This window comes from Chiloscyllium plagiosum, unplaced genomic scaffold (assembly GCF_037043375.1).
Source record: "Chiloscyllium plagiosum isolate Xiang-an unplaced genomic scaffold, Cpla_swu_hap1 HiC_scaffold_6, whole genome shotgun sequence".
In the NCBI taxonomy this organism is placed as follows: domain Eukaryota; kingdom Metazoa; phylum Chordata; class Chondrichthyes; order Orectolobiformes; family Hemiscylliidae; genus Chiloscyllium; species Chiloscyllium plagiosum.
In genome coordinates this window covers 104,448,418-104,469,674 of record NW_028270144.1, presented here as the reverse complement: position 1 = coordinate 104,469,674, position 21,257 = coordinate 104,448,418, and the positions used below count along the sequence as shown (strand labels likewise).

Below are 21,257 nucleotides of genomic sequence, written 5' to 3'. Positions count from 1 at the left end.
AAAAATGGATGCTAATTTGTAGCATTCCAAAAAGTATAAAATACTAACATGCAATGCCCATTTAATTAACACACTATCATTATCAAACTTCATAAACTATAAGCAAAACTATTTTAACATTAAAAAAGATTGAGTCATGCATTTTGGAATGATGTGGAGTGTTTCTGAACACTTCAAATGATTCCTGCAATTGCTTCCATTGGCGCAACCTTTGGGATAATTCTTTTGAACTTTGCTTGCATCTTGTTAAAAATAATTTTAGAACATGTGAATAGTATGTAGAAGGTTTCAAGGCTTGCTGATTGAGCAGTCATTTGCAATCTTGCCTGCTAAAAGTAGGAGCCCAGTTGGCAGAAATTGTTCTGCTAATGGCAGATGGCAGGTTGTTATTTCATGCCCTGCCTTTTACAGCAGAATTTTTCAGTTTTGCATTTGAAATGTGAGCAACAGGTGCATTGACATTTTATATCATCAGTGTGCAGAAGAAAACTTTCTCCTCAAGTTGCATAATGATTCCTTTGGGTAAAAACTGGCATTAAATTTCAGAACCTGAAGATTGGTTGATCGATCCATGTTGCAATCAAGTGCAAATATGGAAATGATCAAACATAGCATCTCGACTGACAACTCATTTAATATTTTTCATATGTGTACCAGCTGGACTCATTTCACAGAGCAGACCTCTGCCATTTTGAGGGAAGGCCTCATTTTCTTTTGGCTAGAGCCTCAAAGTCCTGGGGCAACCTGTTAACTCCAGGCCACCACCTTGTGCAGTAAGATCATAATTCCCTATTCTTGCTAAATGCACTTCTTAATTCCTCCATTACTTTGGATTCACTGACACTTTAAGCAGTTTTAATAATATTGCCTTTTCATACTGAACATTTGAATAGGAGAAAATTGAAGTCTTTGGAAATGTACCATAGTAAGCTCTCAAAAAATTAGAACTTCTAACTATTTAACAATAGATATGTGCTACAGATGTGTCCTTTTCCAATCAGAAGTTCCAAGCGCTCTTCTACATTGCTGTGCCTTCTGGATCAGCACAGTTTCACTGCAGGTGCTGTGGAAGAGTGCTGTGAATGAATTTGCCTCTTTGATAAGGTCTTCTGATTGTCATTTTCAGATGCAGGCGTAAGTACTTTCTGTAGTATACAAACAGGAGGCTGGAAGAACACTGCAAGCCAGGCAGTATTAGGAGGTGGAGAAGTCAATGTTTCGGGTGTTAACCCTTCTTCACAGTCTATAATATGTCACACAATTGGAAAATTGTCAATGTCTACGTTGTCTGTAGTTCAGTCAACGGAGCCATCCAGGGTGAAGCAAAGGATGATGCTGATAGGCAAATAAATACACAAATAATGTCATTTGTTTATACTGTCAGTCACTGACAATCAATTCATTATTTTAAATCTTGTCTGAGTTACTGAAAGTCAGCCAGGATAGCAGTTGGTATGGAACTGTTCGCCTTAGCACCTTTGCTAAGGAAGGACAGAGTTCAGCCATGTTTTCCTATCCTGTTGCTAGCCAGTAATGTCTACAGTGTCTAAAATGTGCATCTGCAAGCATATCTGCTGAGGACAAACTTGACTTGCATATGATTCTCCCTGGATACCTGTGAAAGTTGGCATTTTTAGAAGAAGTTACTATAGACATTATCAAAGGCAGAGTTAGAGTTCTTATTGAAATTTAAGAATTGTAGAACATTCTGAACCTGCACTGAAAGGAAGAAGTACAATCCATGAAGTCCTCAAATGCCAAGCAATAACTATCTCCAATTAGAGAATCTAACCACTGCCCCTTGACATTCAAAGGCATCACCATCATTGAATCTTGGATTTGCCACATAAACACAGTGGCTACATGAATAGGTCAGAGGCTAAGAATACTGTAGCAATTAACTCACCTCCTGACTCTCCAAAGCCTGTCCACCATCTACAAGGCACAAATTAGGAATGCTACCTACCCACTACCCACTTCCTTGGAAGGGTGCAGCTCCTACAACTCTCAAGAAACTTGACACCGTCCAGGATGAAACAGCCCACTTGATTGGCACGACATCCACAAGCATCCACTCCATCCACCATCGACAGTCTGTAGCACCAGTGTTGCATCATCTATGAGATGCACTGCAGAAACTCACCAAAGCTTTTTGAATAACATCTTCAAAACCCACAACATTTTCCATCAAGAAGGACAGGGCAGCAGATACTTGGGAACACCATCATTTGCAAGTTTCCCTTCAAGTCACTTTCCATCTTGCCTTGGAAATATAACACCATTCCTTCACTGTTACCGGGTTAGAATTCTCGAACATCCTTGCGAACAGCATTGGGGTCTACCTGCAGTACATGGACTACTGTGTTTTCAAGAAGGCAGCCCATCATTACCACCTCAAGAACAACTACGAAAGGACAATAAATGCTGGGCCAATCAGCAATGCCCATATTCCATGAGTGAATTTTTTAAAAAACTTACTGATTTAAACAGAAAGTGGTGGAGAAATATAGACCGTCTGGCAGCATCTGTGGAGGGAGAAACAATGTTAATGTTTCAAGTCTGATAATGACTCTTCAGAAGATTAATTCTGGACTCAAAATATTAACCCTGGTTTTCTGCTCATTGATGCTGCCAGGCCTGTTGAGTTTCTCCAGCACTTTGCTTTCATTTCAGATACCCTGAATTGGCATTTATATAATAACTTAAAATCTGTTTGTTGATTTGCTGAATTTAATGATTTTAAATATTATCAAAATCTTTTGAGTATGATTTAATAATTTACAGAAAAGCATATACAATGGAATATTTTGCTAATTAAAATATAAATATTGTGAACAGAGTAAATAGTTCAAAATATTCTAAGTGTCAAAACATGATTCAAATTTACATTGGATTGGCATGCTTGTTGATGGTTTAGCTGCTCTAATTAAAAAAAAACTCTGTTGCCTCTAGCACCTTAACTTTCTTCATGGCATATGGTCATTACTAGCAGTGCGAGTATTTATGGCCCATCCGTAATTGCACTGAAGAAGGTGGTGTTGAGCCACCTTGGATAGTTGCTGAATTACATTTTATGGATGGTGCACACTGATGCATAATGACAACATCAATGGTGGGGGGAGCGAATGTTGAAGTTGCTGAATAGGGTGCCAATCAAGAGGGATGTTTTCTCCTGGATGGTGTCAAGCTTTGTGAGTGTTATTGGAATTGTACTGATCTAGGGAAGTGGAAACTATTCTATTTCACTCTTTGCTTACTCCTTCTAGGTTATGGTCTGGCATTGGAGCATCATAAGGCAAGATCCCAACCTCTCATCTGGTCTTGTAGCCACAGCGTATATGTGGCTGATATCATTCAGTGTCTAGTAACCTCCAGGATGCTGTTGGTGGGATATTTAGCGATAGTAGTTGAATGTAAAGGAAGATAGTCTTTGCTCGACCTTGTGAATATTACTTTCCATTTGCTAACCCAAGACTAAGGGTTGTAAGAGTCTTACTGCATAAAAGTACAGATTGCTTCAGTACCTGAGCAGTCATGAATGGCACTGAAAATTTTTCAATCAGCAAACATCCTCGTTTCTGACTTTGTGAAAGAAAGATCATTGATGAAATGACTTAAAGGTGGTTGGGTCTAGAATATTCCTGAGGAGCTCCTGCAGCAGTGTTCTAGGGCTGAGATGTTTAGCCTCTAACAGCAAACCACCTTGGTTAGGTATGACTGAATTGTACTGTGTCCTGTAGGAGAAATGCAATTGCCTTCATGGGCCATGACCATGATGTCATCGTCATACCATGGGATGTGATCTATGGATATAAAGTTGAGTCTCCATCTCACTGAGCTCAGTCCTCTTGCCAAATGACGTACTGCACACAAAAGTACATTGCTTAACTTGAGCCCAGACATGGAAATGCCTGTGATTGTAATGTACATACATAAATACCAAGAACTATAATTAAAGTTCATTGAATTCTTCAGTATTATGTGACCCACACCTCATTTATGTTAAGGGAGCTAACTTGAGGATTACAGCATAATAGCGGCAGATTGTTAGTATATCTTGATAGCTCACATCGTGGTGAAATGCAGTTGTAAGCACGGATAACTGCTTATGATACAATCCTCACTGACGATCAGACAGTTCGAGAATTGTAAAGCAAACCAATGATAAACCACAATAAATTTACTTGAGTTCAAATCTCAAACTTAAATAGCCCAAAGTCACACTTATCTGCCTTTGACTTAAAATTAAAGATGTAACAAGCTAGAAACCTACTATTACTTTTACAAAATAAAAATGTTTTAGCCTGCTTTCTGACATAACCATTAAGGTACAGCAGTTAAATATTTCTTATAAGTTTAAAAGCAAAATCCACAACTGAAAGGCTTAAAATTAACAAAAACAAATTGCTAGAAAAGCTCAGCAAGCCTAGCAGCATCTGTGTCAAGAAAGCAGAGTTAATGTTTTGGGTCCAGTGACCCTTTAGAACTGAACTATTCTGAAGAAAAGTCACTGGACCTGAAATGTTAATTCTACTTTCTCTTCACAGATGCTGCAAGACCCGCTAAGTTTTTCCAGCAATTTCTGTTTTGTTTCTGATTTCCATCATTTGCAGTTCTTTTAGTTTTAGGCTTAAAAGTATGTTCGGTGAAGGATACTAACAGTTTAATTATCCAGCCCTCCTGTTTGAAAAACAATTCTTTAAGTGTTAATGTGTGATTTTCTAACTTAGAGAAGCTTATCTTCATGCAGTAGTCAGTTGGATCTACCGGTTTTGATGCCTTCAATTCTCTATCAGAACTAGTGTGGCATCATCACTCTCCATTTGTTGTGAAATCTGCTATTGCAAATTCTCTTTCAAAGACACAGACCCATTCTCAGCATAAGGTATGAGAACAGAAGTAGACTATTCAGCTTATTGAATCTGCTCTGCCATTCAATAAGATCATGGCTGATCTGAAACCATCAACTCTATTTTCCTGTCTTTTCCTTAAAAGCCCATCTATCTCAGCCTTGAATATACCAGCCACCCTTGACAGCACTCTGTGGTAAAGAATTCCAGAAATTCGCTGCCCTTGTTCCATTGTACTGAAGTCTACTAATGAAGTGAACAGTTAACAAAGTGAAAATCAACCTTTAGAAGATGATCAAGGCTTTCATGTTGTCAACTCCTCTCATATCAGGCTGATGGTATAAGAAGAGCAGAAGCTTTCACAGCCAACAACATTGTGGTTGCAAACGGAGATCAACATACCCTGAAAGCCAAAATTGCTCTTGGCACGAGTGCCAACTAGCATTCTAAAAAAAACATGTATCTCAACGAGTGGTGTTTCATGGTACAAGCTATAAAAGACTGTCTCACAGCATACAAGACCCACAGTGATATGAATGGAATGCCACAGGATTTTATATACAGAGGAAAATTAAATAGACACACTACCAGTGAGCAGGTAGGGAACAACCACAACTTGTGTTGGACAGAGAACATGTGTGAGATATCCAATCACTATACCTAAATATCTGTAAAACTTTCTAAGATATGCAACCAGTCCAAGACACATGAAGTCATTCCCAATCATGCTGCTATATTGCGAAGAGACAGAAGCCAGCAGCTCAGACCAATGTACAACCTGAGGAAGAAAATTCCTGATGATTGCTGTCACATAGCGTCATTGCACAATCAGCAGCAAGACAAGACAGTTATCAACCAAGAGTAATTACAGGTGTTAAAATTCTAAAATGTTACGTCAAATCTTGAATTATTTATCTTGTGATTATAGTGCATAAGAAAAATCAATTAAATTCTTTACAGCCTTCTGGACTTAATATTGAGTTCAACACCTTTAAATTGTGCACCAACTCCCATTTCTTCCCATTCCTTTAACTTGTTATGGTGTGTGGTGTCCCCTATCCACCTATTGTCCTTTCAAGTCTGGCAAGATACACACCATTGTTCTGCCATTCTCACATTCTGATCACTTACTCTAAATTACCAACATCTTTTCTCCATCAGTACCCTACACCTACCAGCCCCACCTCTCTCAATCAATAGCACAAATGCTGATACCTCCACACTTCACTTCAGATGAAGTCATCTAGACTTGAAACATTAGTTTACTCTCTCTCCATGGATGCTGTCTGACGCGCTGTGATCTCCATAGAGTCATAGAGACGTACAGCACGGAAACAGACCCTTTGGTCCTACCCATCCATGCCGACCAGATATCCCAACCCAGTCTAGTCCCACCTGCCAGCATCCGGCCCACATCCCTTCAAACCCTTCCTATTCATACAACCATCCAAATGCCTTTTAAATGTTGCAATTGTACTAGCCTCCACCACTTCCTCTGGCAGCACATTCCATACATGTACCACCCTCTGCATGAAAAAGTTGCCCCATAGGTCTCTTTTATATCTTTCCCCTCTCACCCTAAACCTATGCCCTCTAGTTCTGGACTCCCTGATCCCAGGGAAAAGACTTTGTATATTTATCCTATCCATGCCCCTCATAATTTTGTAAACCTCTATAAGGTCACCCCTCAGCCTCCGACACGCCAGGGAAAACAGCCCCAGCCTGTTCAGCCTCATCCTGTAGCTCAGATCCTCCAACTCTGGCAACATCTTTGTAAACCTTTTCTGAACCCTTTCAAGTTTCACAACATCTTTCAGATTGGAAGGAGACCAGAATTGCATGCAATATTCCAACAGTGGCCTAACCAATGTCCTGTACAGCTGCAACATGACCCAATTCCTGTACTCAGTACTCTGACCAATAAAGGAAAGCATACCAAATGCCTTCTTCACTATCCTATCTACCTGCGACTCCACTTCCAAGGAGCTATGAACCTGTACTCCAAGGTCTCTTTGTTCAGCAACACTCCCTAGGACCTTACCATTAGGTGTATAAGTTCTGCGAAGATTTGCTTTCCCAAAATGCAGCACTTCATGTTTATCTGAATTAGACTCCATCTGCCACTTCTTAGCCCATTGGCCCATCTGATCAAGATCCCATTGTAATCTGAGATAACCTTCTTTGCACCTCCAGCATTTGTTTTCAGTCCTGGGCCTTTGATGGTTTGTCTAAGTTCATAAAACACAAGATAGGTAACCCCTTGCAAACAGTGTTGGAAATGTTAAGCCACATATGCATATCTTAATAGTGACCACAATTCTGCACAATATTCCAAATGTGGCTAAACCACTTTGAGTACATAATACTTAAGAGGATAACTTTCTGCCTGAGTTGCTATGACATGGGGTAAACTCTCCTGTTTATTTTTAACCCAACAACACAGAAAAGATTTATCCCGTGCAGCAATCTGTGAAAATTCGATAGGCCAAGAGCTAGTTAAAGTAAAAGTATCAAGTTTATTTCTTAAAGTAGAACAGAGAATAATTAACTAACAACTATTTACAACTACTTCCTTTAACCTATCTTTCACCTTCCCCTTCCACAATACAAGTCCCATAAAACTCCCAATTAAGATTTACAAAACAAATCTTATTATCTCAAAACTAGGCAGCTTTTGGTTCTCTATATTCCTTTCTCCTTCCTCTGGATTCTGCTTCACAGGCTACTGATCAATAAAGGTACCTTTAAGAGAGTTATTTTTTAGGCAGGCTTTACATGCTGGGCCTGGCAGTTCTCCTCTCAACTGTTCAATTTTCTCTGGTCGTTTACCCCCAAAGCATCAGGTTGTATCATTGGCTTTTAAGATTGTCAATATACTCAAATTAAACTTAATTGGAGATGGGTATTTTAGGGTATAATTTAATCTGGCCAAATTAGAATTTGTTTTTGTCTCCAGGCAACCAGCTAATCGTGTTGTTCAACGAAATGTTACGTTTTTCTTTCAGAACACTTGGTGCTATCAGGTAGTTTTTGCTAGCTTTTAACTCTCTTAAAGGTACAGTGCACCCACATCTTCATAACAGTTGGGTTCACTGCCAGATATCGGACCTTTGTCCAAACTTTCCCCTCACTGCAGCTTCTCTTTAAACAACAGAAGTACTGTATTTGCAGGATCCTATACATTACAACAATGACTATAGTTCAAAAGGGCTTCATTGCCCAGAAAGTGGTTTATGTTGTCCTAAGATTGTAACAAAAGTGATATAATTGCAAATCCTTTCACTAAACTGCTTTACATAAAATGCATTGCTGATGTCAATGGGCTACCTAGGGAAATAATGCTCTGGCTGATAACCTGCAACAATTTAAGGAAGAGTTACAGATGTACAGCATGGAAACAGACCATTCAGTCCAACTCGTCCATGCTGACCAGATATCCTAAATTAATCAAGTCCTATTTGCTAGCATTTGGCCCACATCCCTCTTAAACCCTTCCTATTCAAGTACCCATCCAGATGCCTTTTAAATGTTGTAATTGTACCAGGCTCCCATCATCTCATCGGGTAGCTTATTCCATATGCGCACCACCCTCTGCATGAAAACGTTGCCCCTATGTCTCTTTTAAATCTTTCTTCTCTCACCTTAAACCTATGTCCTCTAGTTTTAGACTCTCCTCTCCTGAGGAAAATACCTCAACTATTATCCCTATCCATGACCCTCATGATTTTTTAAACCTCCATAAGGTCACCCCTCAGACTCTGACGCTCCAAGACAAATAGTCACAGCCCACTCAGCCTTTCCCTTTAGCTCAAACCACCCCCAATCCTGGAAACATCCTTGTAAATTCTTTCTGCACCCTTTCAAGTTTCACGACATCTTTCCTCTAGCAAGGAGACCAGAATTGAAAGCAGTATTCCAAAAGTGGCTTAACCAATGCTCTGTACAGCTGCAACATGACCTTCCAACCTCTATTCTCAATGCACTGACCAATAAAAGCAAGTGTACCAAATGTCATCTTCACTACTCTGTCTACCTGTGACTCTACTTGCAAGGAACTATGAATCTGCACTCCAAGGTCCTTTTGTTCAGCAACACTCCTCAGGACCTTCCTATTAAGTTTATAATTCCTGCCCTGATTTGTCATACCAAAACTTAACAGGTTGGCAAACGTGGTGCCACTGTTTAAGAAAGGTGGTAAAGACAAGCCAGAGAACTATAAACCAGTGAGCCTGACGTCGGTGGTGGGCAAGTTGTTAGAGGGAATCCTGAGGGACAAGATGTACATGTATTTGGAAAGGCAAGGACTGATTCGGGATAGCCAACAAGGCTTTGTGCGTGGGAAATCATGTCTCACAAACTTGATTGAGGTTTTTGAAGAAGTAATAAAGAAGATTGATGAGGGCAGAGCAGTAGATGTGATCTATATGGACTTCAGTAAGGTGTTCGACAAGGTTCCCAATGGGAGACTGATTAGCAAGGTTAGATCTCATGGAATACAGGGAGAACTAGCCATATGGATACAGAACTGGCTCACAGGTAGAAGACAGAGGGTGGTGGTGGAGGGTTGTTTTTCAGACTGGAGGCCTGTGACCAGTGGAGTGCCACAAGGATCGGTGCTGGGCCCTCTACTTTTTGTCATTTACATAAATGATTTGGATGCGAGCACAAGAGGTACAGTTAGTAAGTTTGCAGATGACACCAAAATTGGAGGTGTAGAGTACAGCGAAGATGGTTACCTCAGATTACAACAGGATCTGGACCAGATAGGCCAATGGGCTGAGAACTGGCAAATGGAGTTTAATTCAGATAAATGTGAGGTGCTGCATTTTGGGAAAGCAAATCTTAGCAGGATTTATACACTTAATGGTAAGGTCCGAGGGAACAAAGAGACCTTGGAGTACGGGTTCATAGCTCCTTGAAAGTGGAGTCGCAGGTAGATAGGATAGTGAAGAAGGTGTTTGTTATGCTTGCGTTTATTGGTCAGAGTATTGAGTACAGGAGTTGGGAGGTCATGTTGCGGCTGTACAGGACATTGGTTTGGCCACTGTTGGAATATTGCGTGCAATTCTGGTCTCCTTCCTACCGGAAAGATGTTGTGAAACTTGAAAGGGTTCAGAAAAGGTTTACAAGGATGTTGCCAGGGTTGGAGGATCTGCACTACAGGGATAGGCTGAACAGGCTGGGGCTGTTTTCCCTGGAGTGTCAGAGGCTGAGGGGTGACCTTATAGAGGTTTACAAAATTATGAGGGGCATGGAGAGACAAAGACAAAGTCTTTTCCCTGGGATCGGGGAGTCCAGAACTAGAGGGCATAGGTTTAGGGTGAGAGGGGAAAGATATAAAAGAGACCTATGGGGCAACTTTTTCACGCAAAGGATGGTACGTGTGTGGAATGAGCTGCCAGAGGATGTGGTGGAGGCTGGTACAATTGCAACATTTAAAAGGCATTTGGATGGGTATATAAATAAGAAGGGTTTGAAGGGATATGGGCCGGGCGCTGGCAGGTGGGATTAGATTGGGTTGGGATATCTGGTCAGTGTGAACGGGTTGGACCGAAGGGTCTGTTTCCATGCTGTTTATCTCCATGACTCTATGACCTCATTTATCTAGATTAAACTCCATTTGCCACTCCTATTGGCCCATCTGATCAAAGTCCTGTGTATTCTGAGGTAACCTTTTTCACTCCACTATGCCACCAATTTTAGGCTCATCTGCAATACCTCTTACTTTATGTCATTTGGATGTGAACGTAATAGACCCAGCACTAATCCCTGCGGCACATCACAGGTCACAGGCCTCTAGTCCAAAAAAAGTGAATAACCTTGAGACCAGACAGACTGCAGCAAATGTTTTGGTCATGTATTTCACAATGTATGGTGATTTTATTTAAGTGTTTTTGACATTGGAGGGCTTGACTTTAGGAAGGCAGTGAGCCCAGGTAAAAAATATTCCACATTTTACTGTAAATTCCTGAAATTCTCTTGTAAATCAAATTATGATTACCTGCAGTTTTTGTCTATTCCTTCTACTTTCTTTTTAGACCTCTCTTTGGTGAATGCTGGTCAAAGTTTTGTGGAAACTCTTAACTTGAAGGAGCCACTGAGCTCAGCAGTGTAATTCAGAAAACACAAAAATGTCGACTAACCCGCAGAAGTTCAATAATAGTGGTTCATTTCAAATGTGGATGTAATTTACCTCACACACAGCATCTACTGCATATTTGATAAGAAATGGGCTGTTGTATTGTAATAAGAATGAATGTATAAATGTAATTAGAAACTCGCAGTTCATCGATGTATTAAGAAAAATGTTTAATCATGAAAAGATTTTCTAAGTGTGTAAAATACATCTTCATTTTATCTTCTTTTTCCTTCTGTGTTGTTAGATCACTGAGTGACTTACTGGCATCTGAAGTGCAAGTAATTTGGCCTTTCTTGGTAATAGAGTAAGTACAACATAATTCCTGAATTCTGTAATAATATATAATTTTATGACACCTTTGAGGTCTTGTTTGCGCATGTTAGAACTGAGATAAACCAAGCCTCCATTAAAAGGAAGTGTCTGTGGCAAATGCAACGCATTATTTGTTTGGCTGTCCTAAAGTGTTACTGCTATGTAACAAAACCTTTTAGATATGTTGAGTTCCTCAGAAAGGAATAACCAGTGCAAAAAGAAAGCTAGAATTAGCTAGAGTATGATGTCATATAAAGTATATTAAGCAGATCATGATGCTACATAAGGAGCATTTCTAGTATCTTTAACCTGTTTAGAACAAATAAAACAGATAAACAACCGTATTAGTGATTTGCTAATTAAAGTGATAGAGTCATACAACATGAAAATAGATCCAAAAATGGTCCAACTAATCCCAGCCGACCATGTTCCCAAATTAAACTAGTCCCACCTGCCTGCATTTGGCCTATATAACCCCAAACCTGCCCAATTATTGTTCTTATCCAAAAGTCTTTAAACGTAACTGTAACTGCATCGGCCATGGCCCAACATGGCTTCCTCCTGTTTCGACATGGCGCACTCTCAGCAGCCGCTGGCGGTCTTTCGGGCTAGTGTAGCTTCAGCGTGGACCCCTGGCCTAATGATGATCCAGGGCCCAACATGGATCGGAGGCAAGGTGCCAGCATGGACTGGGTTGGAAGATTGTTATTCTGAACTTTTTATTTCTCTATTTTTTCTAATTAACACCTATGAACTGTAATGCTCGACTTTTTTTTATGTTTCAATTTTCCTTTTCCTAAGAACTTGTACTGAAGACTCTGTACCTCTCGGTAGATTATACCTAAGATGGCGCTGTAAGTGGTGACTTTTAAACGTTTCACTGTACTCCTTTAAGTGCATGTGACAACATAGCTAATTCAAATTCACTTCCTCTGGCAGTTCATTGCACACACTAACCACTTTGTGAAAAAAAAAGCCCCCTCATGCCTTTTTTAAATCTCTCTCCTCTCAACTTAAAAATATGCCCTCTAGTTTTAAACTCCCCCACTTTAGGAAAAAGACCTTTACTGTTCACTTTATCTATGCCCCTCACGATTTTATAAACCTCCATGATGTCACCCCTCAATCTTCTATGCTCCAGTGAAATAAGTCCCAGCCCCTCGAGCATATTTTTATAACTCAAACTCTCCATTCCTTGCAATATGCTGGAAAATCTTTTCTGAATGCCTTCCAGTTTAATAATACCCTTCTTATAACAAGGCAACCAGAACTGCACAGAGTACTCCAAAAGAGGTCTCACCAACGTCCTGTACAGCCTCAACATGATGTCCCAACCCCTATAATCCGAGGTCTGAGCAATGAAGACAAACGTGATATACACCTTCTTAACCAATGTGACCACCTGTGATGCAAATTTCAAAGAATTATGTATCTGCACCCCTAGGTTTCTGTGTTCCACAACACTCTCCAGGGCACTACATTAATTGTATGTTGTATGAAAACAAAGACTGTAGTTTGTTGGTATTTGTAAGAAGAAAAGACAGGTTTGTGATTTAGTGTGGCAAAAACATGCAGAAAATGTCTTAAAATATGTAGGAAGAAAATTGAAAATAGATTGGGCCTAAGAATGTTCAAATCCCGTTAATTAGAAGAATTTTGAGGGAAGCTTTTTGTAAGCATGAAAGGTGATACACTGGTGGGTTTTAGGAAGGGATATGGGGTAAACTATTTAGGACTGAAACTAAGAGAAATTTCTTCACCCAGAGAGTGATGAGCCTGTGCAGTTCACTACCACAGCAAGCAGTCAAGACCAAAACATTGTGTGATTTCGAGAAGGAGTTGGATATGGCTTTTGGAGCTAAAGAGGTCACAGGATAAGGGAGTAAAGCAGAAACAGGCTGGTGAGCTGGATGATCAGCCATGAATGGTAGAGCAGGCTTGAAGGGCCAAATGGCCTAACCTTGTTCCTATTTTCTATGATTCTATGAATTTCAGAGGGTGGGATATAATGGCTAAATTGTGGCAGTAGAGATAAGAACCAAATGCTTTGGAATTGAATGCAGAAGGTGAAGTGAATTTGGGTTTCAATTATAAATATGTAGATACAGATCCAGTGTTTGAATGATGGCACTAACACACTCTTTCTTGAATTATTCCATTGTTTTTTATTCATTCACAAGACACTGGCATTGCTGGTAAGGCCAGCTTTTATAACCCAACCTTAATTACCCACAAAAAGGGGATGATGAATCATGTTTCTGTTGATGTAGGTATAGTCGCTACTGTTGGGTAGCGTGTTCTAGGATTTTGACCCAGTGAAAGTGCTGACAGCTGAGTCAAAATGATGTTCAGTCTTGGGCAGCTGAAGTTGGTGGTGTTTCCATGTAGCAACTACCGTTGTCCTTGTCATTCTAGATGGTAGATTTTGGGAGTTCAGAAGCAGTTATTGAAGGAATTTTGGCAAGTTGTTGCAGTGCATTTTATACATGGTGCATATCGTAACCCAGGTGTGCTGGTAGTGAAGAGAATGAATAGTTAAGGAGGTATTTGGGCTGCCAGTCAAGTAGATTCCCTTAGTCTGGATGAAGTCAAACTTCAATCACAGTTGGAGCTGTATGATTCATTAGAGATGGCTTGCTGAGTGAAAAAGTGAATCCATCGAGAACGGTTTTAAGCCTTTGCAGCACATTTGAATGAAAACAGAAAAAATTAGTTTTATGGAGGTAGACTGGAGAGCAGAGACAATGATTGACAGTATTGAATGCAATGAAGAGGTCAAGGGAGCCTGACTGTTGGATGCAGTTGTACAAAGTTATCAAATCATGGCCATTGGAATTGATGTACTTTGGCAACACAGAGTCTGGAATGGTCAATTTGAACAATGATTAATGGGAGGGGTGGAAATGTAGCTGTGAGGTAACGGTGTTTCATAATATTAGACCTGATAAGTTCGCCTGTGACATAATTCAACAGACATTAATGCTTTTTGCAATATCCAGTCTCTTAAAGGAGTATTGAGAAAAAATGTATTGAATAAATCATTCTTTACATGGAACTGTGAACATACACTACGTATTCCTTCTTCGTGACAACATTTTAGGCAACCAATAGCAAATGTGGCATTAAATATTGCTTTTTCTTGAAACTCAAATAGTCAGACTAGTCTATTGGTAAATATTGACATTTCATTTTGTTATATGTGATGATAGTAAAATTAAAATATACGTTATGCTATGGTCAACACAATACATTTCTAAATTTGTTCTCTGGTGCCCTTGGCAGAGCTGAACTTTATTGCTGACGCTTCATTTACTCTTATTAAATGAACACTTAGGAGTTCAACATGTTGGTGTGGGACTGAAATCAACTGTAATGCAGGTGACAACCAGAGGTTCTTGCACAAAAGATCTGAGCCAGTTGATAATCTTTAGCAATCCAGTTTTTCTTAGAAACTCTTTTAAATTTACAGATTGGATTCAGATTCTTGGGTTGGAAACTCAAGTTCTTTGAATTACAAATGGTTGTTTGATAGTGCAGAACTAGAATATTGCTGAAAAAGTCATATTTTGTCAAAGCTTTTTGTAAAGGTATTTTTCGCAAGATGAAAAGTTTTGACAAAATGACTTTCATCAACATTTTTTGCTCTGAGTCCGGTAATATAACCAATATGCTACTAATAGCGATCTTAATGAAGGAATGTAATGAGCCTTGAAGGTTGTTGTATGAGATTAAGCTTTTACTTAATTATTTTGGTAACAATGGCTTTTGGGGTCGCTATCCAAACTTTTATAAAGTGTGGCTTAATGATTTTATAAAAGTACACAGTTTTTCTTTGATACTTTATAATTAACAACTCAACAATTCAAACAACAGAGGGAGATAGTGGTGTAGTGGTAATGTCACTTTCAGCAGTTGATGAAATTTAAATTCAATTAATAAAAATCTGTAATTTAAGAAAGTAACTTAAGGCAACTATTGCCTTTTTTTTTTAAACGACCCCGTGTTCACTGATGTCCTCCTATAGTGAAGGAAATTTGTTCTCCTTGCCCATCTTCCCTACATGTGACTCCAGACCCACAACAATGTGCAATGGTCAAGCAAGCTGCTCAGTCCAAGAGCAGTTAGGAATGAACAACATACATTGGCCTTTCCAGTGACTCCCACATCCCATTAAAGAATAAAGAAAAAGAAATAGCAAAGTGTTCTAACCAAAAATAACTTTAAATTTAAAAATATAGAATACAGTGCCTAATGCCAACTCATAAGTCACAAAGTACGTCATGTTGACTGATTTCAAAATGGAGTTATTGTCAGGTAGGTAAACATTAACCTAAAACATACTTGCCCAGATGCAACATGAGATAAAATCTTTGTTTTGCTAAGTATTCAACAAATGGGTCTGCTACAGACACAGTTCTTAGCATAGGCTTTGGAAAACTGCAGAACCTATCTTCATGTAGGTATATGGAAATTATTTCCAGCAAACATTTAAAAAAAACTCTTGATAAAGGTCACCTTAGTCCCAAGAAAGTTTATATCAGTTAACATCAAATCTACAGTGTGTTTTCACCACCCTCTTTCCTGTTGCTCGAGCCAAAATATTTTTTTAAATTAGAAAGTTGAGCAGTTACCATTCATGGACGGGAGTATGTGGTGGGTCTGAGACATTTTAAGCTCTATTTATATTACAATGGCCCTTGGAAAAGGAGGAATTCTGACGTACTGTAGGCACTGAGCATTGTGAGGTCTTTGCGGTTTACATTTTAAGGTAGATAAAACAGTCCTGTTGTAATGTATAAACAACTGCATATATACAAACTTGAAAGTTCTAATTTGTGACAATATCTGTTGGACCTGATGATACCCATAGATCTTGATTTTCACAAAGATAACTTGATTGTGGATCTTTCCTGAGGGAACATTTGGAGCTGGAAAAGTGCAGCAGGTCAGGCAGCATCCAAAGAGCAGGAGAATCGGCGTTTCGGGCATAAGAACTTCTTCAGGAATGAGGGAACATTTGGCCTAACCATAGACAGTAAAAAATAAGTCAAGGTGCGGTGGGCTTTCGAAGTTCTGAGAAAAGTACCTGAAGTGGGGCTGTCTCAGCTATTTCATTGGGATTAATGGTATATTTTACTGTCTGCAGGATTACTGTGAAGTAAATAACTGCAATGTAATTTATACAGGGTTAGCAGCACGGGAACCAAGATGATTTGTAGACTCACGTCAAATCAAAGTCATGCTAAAATATCAATTGGGTTATTTGAGCAATGGCCTTGAATGGGATAGAAGAGCTCCTACATTATAGCATTGATTACTCTTCAGAAGATACTTAGTTCGCTGTAGAAAGATGCTTTTCAGCGCAAGTCTTTATCCCTGCTTTTCCCATTCTTCTTCTCTCACTTTCTCTCTACCTCCCTTCTTATTTTTTTCCTCATACAGTTTGGCACGAATAATAATAAAAGACACATATCATCAAAATGGTGAGTGACTGTAGAACTCTGAGGGGCAGAGGGATTTCAGTGTCCTGTTGCATCAATGACACAAGGTTAGTATGCGGGTACAACAAGTATTTAGGGAAGCCAATGGTGTGAGGAGAACAGATTACAAAATTAGGGAGGTCACACTTCAGTTACACGGCACGAATGAGATCCCAACTGTAATATTGTGTAATTATTGGTCTCTGTATTTAAGGAAAGATGCAAATGTATTGAAAGCAATTCAGAGATGTTTTACCAGACTAATACCTGGAACGGACAGGTCTTCTTATGAGGAAAGATTGAACAAGCTTTGCTTGTATTCACTGGAATTTAAAAGAGTGAAAGGTAGCTTGATTGAAACATGTGATATTTTCAAGGGTCTTCCCAGAGTGCATGTGGAAAGGATGCTTCCTCTTGTGGAAGAATCTAGAACTAGGGATTAAAAAAATATGGTGTTGCACGTTTAACACAGATTTTTAAACCAAAAGTAGACAGATCTTTGAGAAGCAAAGGGGTAAAATCTTTTCCCTCACTCTATCTCCTTTTTGCTTGATATCGTCACCGATTTGATGCCTCGTTTTGTGTGACACTTGCATGTGCATACTCATCTGGCTGTCTCTCTCTCTTGCACTATCTCTCACCCTCTGTCTGTCTCTCTGTTTCTGTCTTTCTCTTTGTTTGTGTGTGTGTGTCTCTCCCTCTCTCTACCTCTCCCTCTCTCTCTCTACTTCTCCCTCCCTCTCTCTCCATACCTCTCCCTTTCTCTCTTCTCCCTCTCTCTCTCCCTCCCTCTCCTCCTCCCTTTCTCTACCTCTCTCTCTCTGTCCCCCTCTACCTCTCTCTGTCCCCCTCTACCTCTCTCTGTCCCCCTCTACCTCTCTTTCTGTCCCTCTCTACCTCTCTGTCTTTCCCTCTTCTCCCTCCCTCCCTTTCTCTACCTCTCTCTCTCTCTCTCCCTCCCTCTCTTCTTCTCTCTCCCTCTCTGCAGCACTCCCTCTCTGCAGCTCTCTCTCTACCACTCTCCCTCTTCCTCTCCTCCATCACCACCTCCCAATTCACATTCTGGGTGTCAAATCACCTATGCAAATTCAGAGTAAATGTGACATTTAGTTTGTTTAGGGTAGGGAAAAATGCATTGAAAATTAATTTCCATTATATTTTCAGTTACTACATATTGGAACATTGTGTGCATATAAATGATTAATGTTCCGAAGGAACCCTGATGAGTTTGAGTAGTTAGCAGGCAACACCAAACTTACAGCTCACCTATCACGTCACACTCCAGCATGAACTCTCGCAACAGAATGTACTGAGCCAGGAAGAACCTGGGTACCTTGAGTCTGTTTGCACTAACTTTGCTTTTACAATAATGGCAATGGCATTTAAAAATAATTTATATATATGCAACATAATATTTTGCTCCTTTTTTTGCTATTTTTAATGGGCCTGCCTTTTGCTTAGTACGTTATTAAATGGTTAAGATTAGGAACTCAGTCACTTTCACGATTCTGTTAGAAGCAGGGTTCCATTATTTGATTGCTGAGCTACCAAGCTGGTTTAATTCAGAATGCATGATATATACAATCCACTCCATAGTAAGTTTCTTAAAAAAAATTGCATGGCAACGTTTTAAAAAACTTGTATATTTCACAATTGTTAAGGCAGCAATCATAAATTGAGTCCCTACAGTGTGGAGACAGGCCAATCAGCCCAAAGGGTCCACACCGACCCTCTGAAGAGCATCCCACCCAGACCCATCCCGCTGTACTATCCCTGTAACTCTGGATTTCCCATGGTGAATCCATCTAGCCCATGCATCCCCAAACACTATGGTTAATTTAGCATCGCCAATCCACCTAGCTTACACGGCTTTGGACTGTGGGAGGAAACAGTAACACCTAGTTGAAATCCACGCAGACTTGGGGCGAATGTGCAAACTCCACACACATAGTCGCCCAAGGGTGGAATTGAATCCAGGTCCCTGATGCTGTAAGGCAGTAATGCTAACCACTGAGCCATTATGCCATCCTATGTAAACATAGGAATATAAACATTGGTGTTTGCAAACTAAAACTTTGTTGTTTTGAGTGATTTTGACAATTCTGAGATCATTCCTATAGTCTGACAACCATAGTGGTGTTACAAGAGACGTTGCTTAGATTTTGCTGCAGCATGTCTTTGGTTAGACTTCACGATGTTCTTCATCTCAAACATTTTACCCTGTAGTCATGATTCGGAGATGCCGGTGTTGGACTAGGGTGTACAAAGTTAAAAATCACACAACACCAGGTTATAGTCCAACAGGTTTAATTGGAAGCACACTAGCTTTCGGAGCGACGCTCCTTCATCAGGTGATTGTGACAATCACCTGATGAAGGAGCGTTGCTCCGAAAGCTAGTGTGCTTCCAATTAAACCTGTTGGACTATAACCTGGTGTTGTGTGATTTTTAACATTTTACCCTGTAAGTTGCATGGAATGTGACTAAATTAGAGCAGCAAGAACAAAACTGGGCTTATGGAACCTTAGTGAATGACAGGACCATCTCAACCAATAAGATATAAGGATTGAAAAATAATTGAGACAAGATGGTGAATCAGACCATATGCAAAAAAAAGAGGGAGAGGAGAGAAAAAAAGAGATAAAAATCAGAAAAGTAGTACAATATTAAAGTTAAATTGAAGTTAGTTTAACGATCAGGGCTGACACTTAATAATATAAATAACTCTTTGTGTGGGAGAGGTTGATTAATTTAACTGTTACCGCACTGTTTGAAGTATGTTCATGCAGTTAAGTACCAGCTCTAGCTTTCTGCTGGAAATTGATTTCAAATTTCATGAGCAAATCAGCAATTGAGTTGCTATTTTTGCAACACCTTAAAGCGGAGCAACATACATTGTCTTGGAACATGTGATGTTTGGTATTCACGTGGTGCCTTTTATCCACCACAAGTTGCTGAATGGTTTGCACTAAGAACAACAAGCGTCAGTATGCTTGACATTATTTTGGCAGCAAATTCTATAAGATTATAATGAATGGATCTGTCTCTGTGGCATGAGCTTTTCACACTGAGGAACATAATCCCATCTATTTGATGACAAAGTGTTTAAACAAAAGTTTAAAAAGGACCACATTAAGTCTGAACAATGTTAAGGCTCCACCTGATTTATTTACAATATTTCAGATGCATGATGATTTGGCATCTGAGGTTGATCTTTTGTGCTATGTAGGTGTTGTCGCGGTTTCAGCTAAGCGTGTGTCTGCAGATTCTAGGTTGTAACTTGAGCATATGGAAGCCTAGTGGTTATAGTTGTAAACTAGAGGTCTGACACATACTGAAGAAAGGCACCCAACAATTAGTTTCAAATGAGCAGGACAAACATCAGTCCCACCCCTTTCAGAAACCTTCAGCTGCCAACTGTGGGATGAACCTTTCTGATGAAAGATCATCGATCTGAAGAATGAACTCTTCCTCTTTCCACAGGTGTTGCCTGAAGCTGAATTATTTCGCATTAGATGTTTCTATTTAAACATCCAGAGCATTTTGTTCTTTTTATTTTGGTTCCAGGTTACATTTAAGCGGTCATGCTACAATTCTATTGCAAAGAAAAATGCAAATTATGTAACAGTGCCAGATATTTCTGAGATTTGCTGTGATTACATTTGTTTTCTGTATTTTAACAAAAGGATTAGTATAGTTAGTAAATGTGCAGATGACACCAAAATTGGAGATGTAGTGGACAGTGAAGAAGATTACCTCGAATTACAACGGGATCTTGATCAGATGGGCCAATGTGCTGAGTGGCAAATGGAGTTTAATTTAGATAAATGCAAGATGCTGCATTTTGGGAAAGCAAATCTTCGTAGAACTTATACACTTAAATGGTAAGGTTCTACGGAGCATTGCTGAGCAAAGAGACCTTGGAGTGCAGGTTCATAGCTCCTTGAAAATAGAGTCGCAGGTAGATAGGATAGTGAAGAAGGCGTTTGGTATGCTTTCCTTTATTGGACACAGTATTGAGTACAAAAGCTGGGAGGTCATGTTGCGGCTGTACAGGACACTGGTTAGGCCACTGTTGGAATATTGTGTGCAATTCTGGTCTCCTTCCTATCCAAAGGATGTTGTGTAACTTGAAAGGGTTCAGAAAAGATTTACAAAGATGTTGCCAGGGTTGGAGGATTTGAGCTACAGGAAGAGGTTGAACAGGCTGGGGTTGTTTTCCCTGGAGCGTCGGAGGCTGAGGGGTGACCATAGAGGTTTATAAAATCATGAGGGGTATGGATAGGGTAAATAGACAAAGTCTTTTCCCTGGGGTCGGGGAGTCCAGAACTAGAGGCATAGGTTTAGGGTGAGAGGGGAAAGATCTGAAAGAGACCTAAGGGGCAACGTTTTCGCACAGGGTGGTGTGTGTGTGAAATGGGCTGCTAGAGAAAGTAGTGGAGGCTAGTATAATTGCAACATTTAAAAGACACCTGGA

General features: G+C 39.8%; 1 protein-coding gene and 1 long non-coding RNA gene across 10 annotated transcripts in view; one reads left to right on the top strand and one right to left on the bottom strand.

The window, feature by feature from the left end:
• Nucleotides 1-21,257, top strand: part of LOC122550838 (F-box-like/WD repeat-containing protein TBL1X) — a 399,517-nt gene that overhangs the window by 103,380 nt on the left and 274,880 nt on the right. For all 9 annotated transcript variants that reach the window (XM_043692156.2, XM_087988307.1, XM_043692157.2 and 6 more), the window contains one exon: nt 11,234-11,293. The gene's annotated coding sequence lies outside the window, so the exon portion shown is untranslated. The remainder of the gene's footprint in view (nt 1-11,233; nt 11,294-21,257) is intronic.
• Nucleotides 1-21,257, bottom strand: part of LOC122550839 (uncharacterized) — a 207,051-nt gene that overhangs the window by 151,846 nt on the left and 33,948 nt on the right. The window lies entirely within an intron of this gene.